We start from the raw sequence: 15,540 nt of genomic DNA on the forward strand, positions 1-15,540 counted from the left end.
GAAGCATCGGGGAAACGATTGATAAAATATACAATGAAATGGGGCTGGAACAAATATCCCAAAGGGGAAGGGAAGACGAGCGCTTGGAAAGCATTCAACTGTATGACACTGAGGATGTCACCCAAAGTAGTGGGAGCAGGGGACTGTCCCTGGACAGGCTAGAAATTAGTAAGAACGACAAAGATGCAAGGAGTTACGTGAACTGAGAACAATCAGCGTCCAACGTCGGTGGGGAGACAGAGGACGAGGCACACGAAGAAGGGAGATGGCGCGAGAAGCGGCTCCTAAGGGACAAAGGGGTACGATGGTCAGACACCAGTGAGTCTGCATCTAGGGCATCAGAGTCTGCCACGCAGCCTGGCCGACATGAAGGAACACCCCACGGTCAGAGGGGGGTGTCAGCACCTGCCTATGTAGACAGATTGAGGACATTGCCAGGTAGACGGCGATGTGGAAATGCTACTCCAGCAATAGACAGGAGTGCTATGGGGAAAGAGAAGGACTGCACATTCCAATTCCCGCTACTAGAAAAAGGGGTAGTAAGACCACAATATATTCCATGGCCACACATGGACAGAGAAAACATGAAAAACAAGCTTCCAATGTTGACATCGGGAGCCGGGAAGTGGATACACGAATTAGAAAAAAATGACAGAGGGTGTCACATTAGCTATAGGGGACATTAAGGGCCTCCTGATTTGCCATACTTGGTGAGAGAGCAGACGATGTAAGCAAACGAGCTGGGTACCCTGGTGTAACCATAATTAACACTACCCATGATGAAGCGCCATTTAATAATTGTAGAGCAGCGGTGTGGAAAGCGCTACGAGTATTGTACCCAGACACTTCCCATATGGGAGCTATAATGACTCGAAAAATTAAAGAGTCAGAGGATCCGTTGATTTGTTCGAAACGTATGAACCTTGGACGAAATCTATCCCTGTATTCTACCATATATTGTGCCAAGGGTTGTCAGAACTGGTGAAAAAACAGCTCAAGAAATTGGTAGGAGTAGAAGCTAAACCATGGGCCGAAATACAGTTGACAATTGGAGATTACTGTAGATTGTTGCAAGAAAAGAATCGAAAAAAAGAGGCAACTCGTAAGGGTGAGGAAGCGAAGCTGGTGCAAAAGAAACTCTCAAAGTATGCTCTCGAAGGAGCTATGCTTACCAGCCCAGCTGAATCGAACGCACAACAGGCGACTAAACCGTCGCAGAATAACCAGGGTAACGCAGGATTTTACCCGAGGGGAAGGGGATTCAGAGGAAGAGGATGGCAGAGTAATCAGGGAGGATTTCAAGGTAATCAGGGAGGTTTCCAGAATAATCTAGGAGGCTTTCAAAACGTGCAGATGGACAGCCCAGATATGCCAAATGGACAGATGGCCCGACCACCGCCGGTGTGTTGGCTGTGTGGAATGACAGTACATGTGGCGCGCTCGTGCAGAAGCCAAGGCGCGTGGCAAAGTGGCCAAGGAATGGGAGCAGGCACAGTGAATCCGCCTGCTATCCCACAACAGGGCGGTGCACCGAATCACACAGTGCAGCAGCAAGCGCCGGGCTTGCAGTAAGGTACGCAGCAAGGGGTTCAACCATCGAACATGAGGAACCTGCCACAGGGGCAATCCCAACAGGCACCGCCGCAAATGTCTCAGGGCACAAACTCCAGAAGGGGAGGCAATCCTGGGAATGAAGAAAATACACAAGCATACAGTGGACCAAACTTATACATGAAATAGGACAGCTCTCTGGGAACCCTGATGTGTTCTATCCTATCAGTGACACCAGACCCTAACATGGAACCAAGGGTAAATGTTGTCATAGGGGGAAAGAATATTCCTTCTTAGTTGACACAGGTGCAACAACGCTTGTGCATACGAGAAGGCAAGTTTTCCTTGTCGGGCCAGGCCATAGATACTCAGAGTTTTACAGGAGCTCACAGCAGAGTTCCCTTTACGGACAATCTCCCAGTCTCTGTAGGAGATTGTGAAATGAATGTACCTTTATTACATTCACGTCAGACCCCAGTAAACATTTTGGGTCGAGAATTAATGACAAAATTGAATATGACTATATCGTTCACAGAGGAGGGCATAGTATGCTCCACTCCAGGTATGCATTATTTGAACGTGCGCAAAATGATCAGAGCATACTCGGGACGCATAGCTATGAGAGCTATACCATTAGAACCAGAAGTCTTCGCACATGGCGCGTGTGCTTATGGCGGGATTGCCAGGCCTCGCAGATAGAACCATGAGAACCCCGGATGAGTTCCTATTCAGGCCAAGAATAAATATGCATGAAGAAGAGGGACAAGTATTTCCCTTAACTATACTTCGTGCAGCAGTGCGAGGGAAAGTAGAATTGGTCGAAGGGTACAATGTTGAAGGCAGACAATGGTGCGCAATTATCGCCATTGAAGAAGGGTATCGAGTGACTGACTTCACCGATGACGATCTGTTCGAAGAACACCCCGAATTAGAAGAGACGAGGGTGGAAGTAAGTCTCATATTCTGGGTCAAAATGATCAAACGAGAAGTGCCACAGAGAATGTTGTTGGCGCTGATCTGTCCAGCATACTTTGATGACAACATGGCTGAGGTGCCTGTCTCAGTATGGAGCACAGGACCTTATGACGTAGGCCTCTTTAAGGGGGTAGGAGAGGTGAAAATTAGACTAAAACCAGGAGCAATTCTACCAAGAGCGTGACAATATCCCATGTCCAGAGAAGCGGACGAAGGGATCGCAAAGACAATTTCCACCATTCTGGATCAGGGCATCCTAGTGACGTCAGAATCACCCTGTAATACGGTGATTTACCCCGTCAAGAAATCAAAGGGAGGGTCGTGGCATTTAATCCAAGATTTAAGAGCATTAAATGATATTGTTGAAGCCGAGTTCCCTATAGTCCCTAATCCAGGATATCAAGACAAGAAACAGAGCGCACACTAAAAATCACGTGATCAGGTACGAGAAGCCTGAAGTGAAAAGATCAGGAACAAGATGGGAAATAAACCCGAGGCTGAACGTCCAAGGAAAGACTGCACAAGAGGCTCAAATTTGGAAAAACAGAGGCCAAATGCAGATCTGGGGAACAGTGGTTTCCCCAAAAGGATGGGAAAAAGGAGTTGTAATCTGCCGAGCATGGATGGTCCTTGGAGCCTGCCGAGAAGCAATAGAGAACTCACAGAGATTATGCAAACCTCTATGGCTGAAATTGGTAAAGCTGCTGACCTGGGTCTAAGACAGAGGAGGACCCTTGCAATTAGTACAATAAATTGGTGAGGAATCTTTTTCGAGGTACTTGTGAAATAGAACTCTGCGCCCTCTGTGTCAGTTCACGCACTTGAATTTAAAGGTCGCATTGGGCGGGGTAACAATGGAGTCCTTGATTCCTCTACTCCATTAGGAAAGGGCAATTTGTTGTTTTCCCTGTGCGTGTGTTCACCCTTGTTCAGGTTTTTCCAATTCTCAAATCTATTAATTTCGTATAAATACCTCACGGTATTTTCTGTTTCGACTAGTCTCATGTTATTGTGTTTTGTAAGCTTATGTCAAAAAATCCTGTGAATGGCTAGGCAGCACGCCATGCGGTCGTGTTTCCCCTGAGCTCCATGTCACAGCACCCAAGTCAATCTATTTCCCCTGAATAACGGAAGAATTTTCGCCCGACGAACTTTTGAAATGAAGATGAAATACTGTTAAGGCTTTTAATGGGCTTGGAGCCTTGAAACTCCTTCTCTGGAGCCTTCTTTAGGCTGTGAAACTTGCCGGCAGGAGACCCTAAAATGGCGGTGCGCGCCATCCTGAGCGGCCCCAGAGACGAGGAGCCCCTGGGCGGGCCACGCCGGAGCTTCCACAGCTGTCCGGGGGGACGAGAGGCAGGGATAGCAGACTGGGAGACTCGTCGGTAGAGACCCCTGTGGGAACGGCAAGGCTGGCCGGAGGAAGAGCGAAGCGGCAGCTGGGGAGTCCCTGGCTGGGGGGAGCAGCGGCTCCGGTGGCGAAGACAGGCCGGGCTACCTTCCCGACGGCCCTCTGGCCGAAAAGGGAAGAACGCTGGGGGGGAACGTGAGCTCTGTGGCCCCCCCGGCCACGGCTGAAATGTAGCATCCACTCGGTCTTCCCTGGGGGCTCGGAGCGGGAGATGCACCTACAGCGGAAAAGTCCTCAGAGAGGAGGAGTGGCGGTGCCGGGAGGAGGATCGGCCGGACTGCCCGCCTGAGAGCTGGCCTGATAACTGGTGGCCCACCAACCGAAGGGAGAAGATTGCCGGGGGGGGAGGTCAGTTCCGCAACCCCTCTGGCCTCAACTGCAGCGCGGTGCCGACCCTGCCTGGCCCTGGGAGCTTCGCTTGAGGTGGTGTGGGGTGCTGTGGACCACACCTAGGTGGGTCCCTCCCCTCCCCGGCAGATCAAGGAGCTGGCTGCCCGTGAGCAACCCAGGGGGATACTGTGACACGCCGGACGGGAGGAGGGGTGGTCCCCGCTGCCGGGCTGGCCTCGGAACCTGGCGGGCAGACTACCTGGCTGCTTGGCAGCGGGTGGGCCTCTTGCCGGCATTGTTGGAGTGCTAGGGGGAGAGGAGAGCTTTCATCTCCTCGCCGGCCCCGGGCGCTCCACGGCGACAGCTCCATCCAGCACTTTGAATATGGAAGAAAGATCAGAGGACCGCATATAAACAAGTATCTGGTGAGTGCGGGAGCCCCGGAGTATAGAGCTGGGATTGTGGGTCGTGACTGTGGGGAGCCTCGTCACTAAGAAGAGAGCTTGGGAGGGAGATCCCAACGGTTGAGAACGGGCTTCCCACACTACAATTGAAGCCTCATACACACAAGAAGGCTCATATGAGCAATAAAACACACGTTGGGAGCCCCTGCGTGCCTCTCCCATTGGGTGCATCTGGTCGTTCTGGGAAAGCAAATGGGCGGCACCGGCAATCCTGTCAGGGAATGTCCAAAACAACAGCTAAAAAGAAGTCACAATCCATTCAGGCCTATCTAACACCGCAGCTTGGAGACCCACTCCTCACAAGCACCACCACGGCCGAAATTTACCCGCTCCCAGCCCCGAAGCTGACCGCTAACATGGCTGTATCCAGGGAGGATCTGGAGGGAATGTTTAAGTCCTTTAAACAAGACATCACCCAGGAAATTAAAAAGGAGATCAAGACCTCCAAGGGCTCCCTGGCTCCAGTCACTGGCAGACCTCATATCCCACCTTGGGGGACTGGGGCCAGGGTCCATGACCTGGAGAATGTAACCTGTGTGCAATCCCATGATAGTGTAGCATTAGCGGGAAGAGTAACGGCCATTGAGGAGCACCTTGAAGACATTTGGGCAAAACAGGCTGATCTAGAAAATAGGTCAAGAAGAAACAACGTGCGTCTTCGGGGGCTCCCCCGGAAGATTCCCGACCACGACTTGGCTGGATACGTAGAAGCATTGTTTAGAGCCCTCTTGGAGCTGCCACCAAACGAAGACTTAAAGCTAGACAGAACACATCGAGTGTACTCTTCAACCCAGATGAAGAAAAACCTAATTCCAGACGTGCTCAACCGGGTGCACTTTTACCGCCAGAAGGAGGATATCATGGCTGCAGCCAGGCACTCAGACTCAATACGTTTTCAGTGCACAGAGATCCAACTGTTTCAAGACCTGGCCCCCTATACACTGGCGCGCAGACGGTGACTGCAGAAGGTGACATCCTGATTGAGGGACCGGAAAATCCGTTATCGCTGTGGGTTTCCATGTAAGCTGATGTTCGAACTCCATAGTCAACACCACATAATCTCATCGGAGGAAGCGAAAAGCCTAATGGGTGAGACACCCGACATGGGGCCCCTAACCCACAATCCCACGAGGAGACTGGCTGTGCTTTGCGCCCCTCGCCGAGGGCTAGGCGGGGGAGGTCCCGGCGCCGACTGCAGCCTGCTACGACCCCAAGCCGTGAACCCGATCCTGGGAAAGCAACCAAAGCTCCGGAAGAGGCTTCACCTCCAGCATCATCGGAGGATGAGAGCTGGGCAGCAACTTGAACAGTTCGAGGGTAAGAGGTTAAATAATCATTGAGGAGAAATGTCCACCTTTTGGACCTCCGTGTGGCCTCCGCGGTCACCCGAAGAAGGCGATTTGTTTGGCAGGGTGGGGAATTCTGGACAGCATTAGAAATCTCTCTCTCTGCACATAAAGAGCACCTGGGAATGCCTCACCTGAAGCCTAAACTTAAACTGCAGTAAGAGACTAACCCACCTCAACTGTAGCTCAAGAAAAGTTTGGGCACTCCCTTACCCCCCTTGATTTTATGCTTAGCTCGACTTCGGGCTTGAAAATTCGGTTTAATGAGCTGACTTTGGCGCCGGAATGGATGGTGCCCGACATACCTCGTACTTGGCTTAAATTACCTTTGGGGACTAAGAACAATGCAATTTTTGATGAAAGTACCTTGCTTATTTGATACTATCTGTTCCTATTATACCCCTTTCGTTTTTCATGTATACCCCCACCCCGAAATTGGTAGGGGGACATTATATTTTGATCCACCACAGTCTCCAGTCAGGTTGCACCGCAATGTCCAATCTAAGAAGTTACCCCACTCCGGACTTGGCTAAGAGAGTCAGCTTAAGACAAAAACCTGAGGGACCGTACCATGGCAACCCCTAGCTATAAATTCATCTCGCTCAATGTGCAAGGGTTGAACTCCCCCTTGAAACGCAAAGCTCTCCTCTACAGACTGAAGTCCTTAGACCATCATTTCTGTTTCTCCAAGAGACCCATTTACAACCGGCCGATGAATTCTGCCTTAATGATAAGCTCTATCCCACCCAGTACTTTGCCTCAAGCGGGCTGAAGAAGCGAAGGGTTGCCATCTTGGTGCGCAAGGGGATTTCCTTTAAAACCCAGGGAGTGGTCCGAGATGAGGCGGGAAGGTTCTTGCTGATCAACGCCACACTAGCTGGCCGTAGAGTCACACTGGTCTCCATTTACGCCCCAAACACCAACCAAAACCAGTTCTTCGTGAAGGTGTCAAAGGCTTTATTTGATCATGCAGAGGGGGAAGTGATTCTAGGGGGGGGGGGGTTTAATGCTGTGGTCAACCCCTTAGTTGATAAAACATTACCGCCAACAGCAAACGATGGGAACAATTTTAAGGCCCTCACCTCCTTGTTGAAAGACCACTCCCTGATTGAGGTATGGAGATACCGCCATCAAGAAGAAAGGAGCTACACATATTTTTCGGCGGTTCACGGGGGGATTCTCAAGGCTAGACATGTTTTTTATATCTGATTCGCTGATCCAAAATGTACTGGAAGTGGACATACTCCCCGAAGCACTAGCAGATCATTCCCCGGTGACACTGGCCATAATCCCCCTCCGATCGGTTCCTCCCACGAAACCTTCTTGGAGGCTAAATGACTTCCTCTATATGACCCAATGATCCGCACCCACATTAGAGAAACTATGGAACTATACTACAGCGAGAATGACACGGGTGATGTGAATTGGGGCACGATTTGGGATGCGAGCAAAGCGGTACTCAGGGGCCATTTAATAGAACAGGCAGCACAACAAGCGAGAGCTAGGAGATTATTGAGAGAGCAACTAGAAGGGGAAGCACTCAGACTTGAAGAAGCGCACAGGAAGAACCCTCGCGGCGCTTACTAAGGGACCTGAGGATGGCAAAAAAGGCACTTGCAGCACATCAGATGGGGAGGGCGGCCTATGATGTGATGCGCACTAAACAATTTTTTTACACAAAAGGAAATAAGGCTAACAAATTACTGGCGGCCAAATTAGGTAAACAGTCTAAACAAAACAGGATAGATTTCCTGCGAGATAAATCAGGCAAAGGCACATACTCTGAGGAGGGCAAATGCCGCATTATAGAAGAATTTTTTAGGGAACATGCAAGCCCACATAAGGGAGACCCGCAGTCCGTCAAAGAGTTTATAATCTAAGGCTGACCTTCCACAGCTGCCACAATCCTCATTAGAATCCTTAGAAGCCCCAATATCGGTGGAGGAAATTGAATTTGCCATCAAAGCCCTCCCTATTGGCGAGGCTCTGGGTTTTACAAAACCTTTGCGAAGGAACTCATACCGCACCTCACAAAACTATTCAACACCCTATGGGAAATGGGGTCTGTTACACAATCCATGGCTGAATCAAACACAACTCTACTCCTGAAACCCGGAAAAGACCCAGCTGATTGTGCTCCCTACCGGCCTATAGCCTTGCTCAATACCGACGCCAAGTTATTTAGTAAAATCATAGCGCAGCGCCTGGGGGAAATATTACCTACTCTAATAGACAAAGACCAGACAGGATTTATTCAGGGCTGATCAGCCCATGATAACATTCGGTGAGCAATAGACCTAATAGGTCTAGCCCCCTCCATACCAGGTCCCCTTTCTTTACTATCCATAGACGCCCACCAGCCTTTGACAGCATGTCCTGGGACTATCTACATCTGGTCCTGAAGGGTTTTCGCTTCGGCCCACATTTTTCTAAATTGGTCCTGACCAACTTCCGGATCCCCTCTACCCGAATACGAGTTAACGCTCACTGGACACCACAGATACCCCTTGGTAGAGGGACCAGGCAGGGATGTCCTCTATCGCCTTTGGTTTTTGCTCTAGCAATGGAACCTTTAGCCCAACACATCCGCCTTCACTCTGAAATTCAAGGGTTCAAGGTAGGAGACCAGAACCACAAAGTAGCGCTCTATGCGGACGATGTGCTCTGTTTCTTGAGAGGGGCTCAGACCTCGGTCCCTTCGCTCATGAGCCTGCTTGGAAGTTTCGCGCAGATCGCGGGCTTCACAATAAATATGGCCAAATCAAAGGGTCTGAAACTTTCTGAAACACCAGAGGTACTAAATGCCTTACAGAACACCTTCTCTCTTAGCTGGGTAAACTCCAAAATAACATACCTTGGGGTACATTTAACTCCTACATACTCTGGACTGGTGAGAGCCAATATCCCTCCCTTGATAAAGGACGCAAAGGACTCTCTTCTAAAATGGGCCACCCAGGAGATATCTTGGCTGGGGCGTGTAACAGCCATCAAAATGACCTTGCTACCCTGTCTTCTCTACACATTTCAAGCACTCCCAGTCCACATCCCGGAGCGAGATTTACACGACTTGCAGAAAGAGATATGCCGATTCATTTGGCAGCGTAAAACACCCAGAATTCAGCGCAAGATTCTCACCAGAAGCAGGCAGCTTGGAGGCCTGGGGCTCCCCTCCATCTTAAGATACTATCGAGCAACTCAAATTTCCCCCATCCTGAGGTGGGCAATTCAAGATGATCCCCCCAAATGGCAAGACATCGAACAGTTGTTCTCCGGGGCTCCTCTCTCCCACCTCCCCTTCCTACCGCTGGAAGCCCGGGGTTCCCGGAGGCCCCTTCTCCCCACTACGAGCTCCATGCTCCGATGCTGGGACAGGCAGACTGCCCTATGGGGAATCGCCCCGGGACTGGGCCCTCTAACCCCAATCATGCAGAATCCAATGTTCACTCCAGGGCTCCAAACTAGATCATACCAAAACTGGTCAGGAGCTGGGACCCTGAGACTGCAGGAGCTGTATGTCGATAATGACCCCTTAACTTTCATCCAGTGTAAGGAGAAAGTCAACCTCCCAGAAACAAAGAGATTCAGATATATACAACTCAGACACTGGGTCACCAATCCGACTGTAAAAAGGGCGGCCACCAGGCATCCCACGGGCCTGGAGATAACTGTCTCGGAAGGACAACGCTTACATAAAGTGGCAACGTGCTATCGCCTTCTAGAAAACGCCCCACAGGAAGAAAAACTTCCTTACATGTTGGCATGGGAGAGGGAGCTAGGGAGAGAGATAGTTCCAGAATCATGGCAGAGAATCTGGGACAGAGCACATAGGTCTTCTAGATGCACAATTATCAAGGAGTGCGTATTTAAGATATGTTATCAATGGTATTTCACGCTGCAGAGGATGCATGCAATGAATGTAGATTATCCTGATGTATGTTGGCATGGTTGCGGGGCAAAGGGAGATTTGGGGCACATGTGGTGGCATTGTCCAATCATTCAATCCCTTTGGCTAGAGATCAGGTCCAAAATTAAGGACATCTGTGGTACTCTCCTTCCCATGGACCTACTAATAAAGGTGCTGGGCGACACCCCAGATGATGGATCCTATCCACAATCTGGTCCCAGAGCGCGGCTAATCACACAACTACTAATTGCGGCCCATCTCACGCATGCTCGATTCTGGAAATAACGGGAGGGTCCCCATATTGCGCACTGGTGGGTCAAAGTCTGGGATATTCTGGGAATAGAGAAACTAACGGCTGCAATGTAAAACCGGACGGACAAATTTCAGAATATATGGGGCCCATTCCTAGATCATGTGGAGGAAAAGGAACATATGTTCTTCCAACCCAGACTGGTTAAATACCTCCTCCAGTCCTGAACAGCTTGGGAATTAAGGAAAGACTTACCGACTTGAAATCAAAATGAGGGTACGCTGCGGGACACTGGGACAATACTTGGAACTAATGGTGGCTCTGGTGAAGGTGGTAATTTAACTGACTCTTATGATGACTCTGAAGAAGGTGGTAATCTAACTGATTGTGTTTTTTTTTTCCTTTCTCCCCCTTCTCTTCTCCAATTAAGAACGCTATGGAACACAAAGCTGTAATACTATACCCCAAGGGATACTTATGAAATACATTTGCTAAAAGAATTATAAAGATGTTAAAATGAAATGTTAATGCATTGTTATAAATTAATTGAAGTTGGGAGCACAGTGACAAATGTTGAATTTTATGAACTTTATGAATTGCAGTAAATGACTCAATGGACAAGTGCCTCTAGTCCACGTTGAAGTACTTGGTAGGCAAGTCATATTATCCATATGAAACTCACCTCCGTCCTCCTCAGACGATGACTTTGTCCTCGTGCAAGTGTGTCCACCCGCTCCATATTTGCTGTTTGGTTACGTTGCTAAGCAACCTAGTCCTTCTACTATTTCTGACTTGGTCGCCATGTTTTGGGCTGGTGTGCTCTATTTCCAATAGATAATACGTGTTTCTTCTACCATTTTACACTGTTAGGTGTTTACGTGAGGTGCTAGCTAGATTGTAATCTAGCCTGGCTGTGTCCGAATGCATAATATTATAAATATTAAGGGAAAACTAATTGTTTGTGACTATTTGCTCTGCCAAACTAAATTGCAGAATTACGACGCATGTTGTGAATTTTTAATTGAAAAACAATAATCTTGAAAAACGAATGTGAGTGCTGAATGGCTCGGTTTATAGTCAAAATACCGAAAAAATAATCTCGAACTACCAAAATCTCGAAAAAAAATATCGAAAAATAAAATATCGAAAATATATACATCTCATTAAAAGGGTCAATATCTCGAATACGTATATGTTAAAGAAAAAAAAAACGAACATGCATAAATAGAAATAAAGAAAAAACAAAATTAGCATTTTATGATGGGGGGTTCCCCCCCCCTGTCCACCACCCCCTTACCGCCACCCCGCTACCCCCACACCTCCCCCACCCCACACCCTCCCCCACCCTACTGTCAACATACGTATTAGAATCAAGAGTTTAGAAGGGGTTAAACTGATAGGTGAAAAGCAAGAGTAAAGGACCTTGTTCAGGAACCAAGATTGGAATAACGATATTGCCAAACCGTCATTACCTGACAGGACGACATTTGATGCTGTACTGCGGGAAATCGCTTGAGTTTACTTCGCAAAACACCAGGTACTATTTATAAAACATTGAAGTGGAATAACAGTAAAAAAACATATTACTTAGAGATATATGACAGAAAACGTTTCTTCCGTTTGTTTTAGAATATGAAATGGAATTTGTGACAAACCAAAAGGGAGGAAAACAGCTGACATTAAATGGATACGTTTACCATAAGGAATATGAGAAGAATGAGCGTGTATACTGGAAATGCGCCGAATATAAAAGAAATAAATGCACGGCTCGAGCTATTACTGAGGGAACAAATGTGCACAGTAAAAACATACATAATCATCTACCAGACCAATCTAATTTTATTATAAAAAAAAACCCTCTCAGAGCTAAAAAGAAAGGCTGAAGAAAGTCTCGGGGAACCAAGTGGCTCGGTTGTGTCAAAAGTATGTGACCATTTACCAATACATATCGCTGCACAGTTACCGGCTGAGAGGTTAATGCAACGGACAATAAACAGAGCTAGAAAACAAAAAGAAAATATGCCACCTGTACCAAGGCTTTTTGAAGACATTACAATCCCTGATTTATTTAAAACAACAAAAAATTGAGACATTTTTCACCAAGCGACAATTGATTTAAACCGCGAAAAAATATTAATATTCGCCACTGCAAGTAATTTCCACCATCTGACTAACAGTGAAAAATGGCAAAGTGACGCAACTTTTAAAGTATGCCCGCAGCCATTCCTCCAGTTTTATACCATTCATGGCACAATAAACGGCAAGACAATTTCACTTGTGTATACATTAATGCCGAAAAAGACTGAAGAGGCGTACAGAATCGTTTTTGATAAAATAAAACAATCGATCCCTGAGGCAAACCCAACTACAATAATCATGGATTACGAGACAGCACAAATCAACGGTTTTAAATCAATTTTCGAAAATACACGAATTCAAGGATGTTTTTTCCGCTTCACAAAGAGTATATGGCGCAAAATGCAGAAATTAGTTCTAAACACAAAATACACGGAGGACAGTTGCTACCAGTTTAATATTAAAAAACTTTTTGCATTGGCTTTTGTACAAATAGATTATGTAACTGAATTTTATGAACATTTAATTGACAGTACATTTTGCAAAAATCATGAGGAAGAATTTAGTGATCTATTAGGCTATTTTGAAAAATCATGGATTGGACAATTAACCAGAAGTGGCACAAGAAGAAGGCCAAAATACCCATTAAATTTTTGGAATTGTTATCAGGCAACCCTAGAAAAAACACCTAGAACGAATAACACCCTGGAGGGATGGCACAGCAGGTTAAACAAACAATTTAACATCAATAACCCCACATTGTGGCATTTTTTACGCGACTTGCAAGATGAAGAACAACACCAACAATTTAAATTGGCACAAACCGTTTCCTTGACTAACCAGGCACAACCGAGAAAAAAATACAGAGACTATGAAGGAAAACTGATACAGTTAATAGAAGCTTTTGACCCCCAAAATAAAGAAACCTTCTTAGACTCTGTAGCGTTCAACTTGAAATGTTAAAAAAAATTACTCACGTTTCAGATAAAAGTGCAGTCCATTGTGCCATGGCGATAGTGATTGCGAATAAAACATCCTGGTCATGCAAAATACAGGAACTGGAACGGCAATCTATTGGAAATAAACCCAAAAAAAAAATCAAAAAAATCAAAATACACATCCAGGAAAAACACGTTCGCGAAAGAGAAAAAACATCCTTACCTAAAAAAAGCCAAGAAATATTCGAGTACACATCCAGGAAAAACTCGATCGAAATAAAAAAATAACCAAGAAAATCCATGGGAAAAAACAAGAAAAGTCCTCATGCAGACATAAAAGCCAATGCTAATCCAAAAAAAAACCACGTTGTAGCCATAATCCGTAATCCAGCGACTGCAAGTAAATCCACTGGAAATCCATAGTCCATCGAATCCAGGAAATCCTGTAGAAATCCACAGTCCATGTAATCCGAGTAAATCCAGTGAAAAAAAGGCAATCCAAGGAAAAAAAAAAAAAATCCATGAAAATCCAGGAACAGCTTGCAGGAGACGCGAAGTCCATCGAATCCAGGAAATCCTGTAGAAATCCACAGTCCATGTAATCCGAGTAAATCCAGTGGAAAAAAAGGCACTCCAAGGGAAAAAAAAGAAAAATCCATGAAAATCCAGGAACAGCTTGCAGGAGACGCGACCGCAGCAGAAACCGATAGGATATGAACTTTAAAAATGGCGCTTACGTTTTACGTAGCACTACGTAACGTGGATTCAAATAAGTAAACAAACACAAAGTTAAAATATATACAACTGTTATTATTGATGCAATACCACCATCAAGAGGAAAATAGATGTATTACATGTTAAAAATATTACTCAGTTCAACATAAAATATCTGTAAGCTTATATTAATATATATATATAAATGTATTAAATAATGTTATATTATAATACTTTTCATATAGTGTATATTACTTTAGAAAAAGTTAGTTATTAAATAAAATACAAAGAATAAAAAGTATGGTTTTTACTTACCTTCGAGATTGACATAAATTCGAGATTGCTTGAAAAATTTCGAGATTATGACTTTCGAGATTTTTTATTTTCGGTCAAATAAATTCGAGATTATATTTTTCGATATTTAGAAATTCGAGATTTTGACTGACCACCGAATGGCTCGCTCCAGTTTATTGATTTTTGTTGATTTTAATTGTAATTCCTCTGGTTATACTGTAATGTTTCACAAATTTTAATAGGGTCAATTCCCATTGTGAATGTCTAATTTGCCTTCTCATGATGCATGTTGGAAATACGTAGCCAGTGCTCAGTGTAGATGCTAAATGCCTTGCTTACACATGGTGAATTTAAATCCTAATTTGAATACCTCTAGTCGAAATGTAGTTTTTCACAAATGATTCCTAATGGGGACAAATGCTGGACTTGAATAAAGAACAGAGTGGTGTAGAAAGAAACTCATATTAGACAATCACTTGTGTGTGGTCATTTAAAAATGATGTGCCATGCCATAAAGTACCACGAATAAGGGGGGGGGGTTCCAATAGTTTGACTGTAGTGACCAGACTCATATTTGTATGGGTCTAATGGCAGGTAGTTTACACGTTCTCTCCTTTAATTCAAGTAGCAGGTCACAACATTTAAGGATATTTTCCAAAATGTGACGCATCTTGTCTGAAAATGAGTATGTATATTCTCTCCTATAACCTAGATGTGCAGGTAACAACAATAAAGGCTTTTTACAGAAAGGAATACAACTCGTTGTTCGAGTTTAAACCTCTTTCCACTGTGCGGAATTTAGAAATCATTTTTGCTTCTTCCTGTCGTAGTTTCAGTTCATGATTTCCTCCTCTTGGTCCCAGGGTTACTCTCTTCAAACCTACACATTTTAAAGTTCTTTTGTCATTGCATTGATGTTCCTTTTGCCAGTGTTGGGCCAATGGTGAGTTTGTGTTTTGATTTCCTATGGATGAAATGTGTTCTCTTATCCTAGTCCTTAATTCTCTTATGGTGCTCCCTATATAAATTTTATGGCATTCCCAAATGATGACATGTATGACATATTCAGTTCTGCAGTTGATATTTTCAGAAATATTGTGCTTGATACCATATTTGTCTTCAAAGATTGATGTACTGTCCATAGCGTGTTTGCACATTGTGCAGGTCCCGCATTTCCTAAAACCCTTAGTTTGTTTGGGTAACCAGGTGGTTGCATTCAATGTCTTTGATTCTGGAAGTAAAGATGGGCTTAATATGTTTTTTATGGTCCTTGCTCGTTTGTGAATG

This window comes from Ambystoma mexicanum, chromosome 10, assembly GCF_040938575.1.
Source record: "Ambystoma mexicanum isolate Mex_15411 chromosome 10, UKY_AmexF1_1, whole genome shotgun sequence".
In the NCBI taxonomy this organism is placed as follows: Eukaryota; Metazoa; Chordata; class Amphibia; order Caudata; family Ambystomatidae; genus Ambystoma; species Ambystoma mexicanum.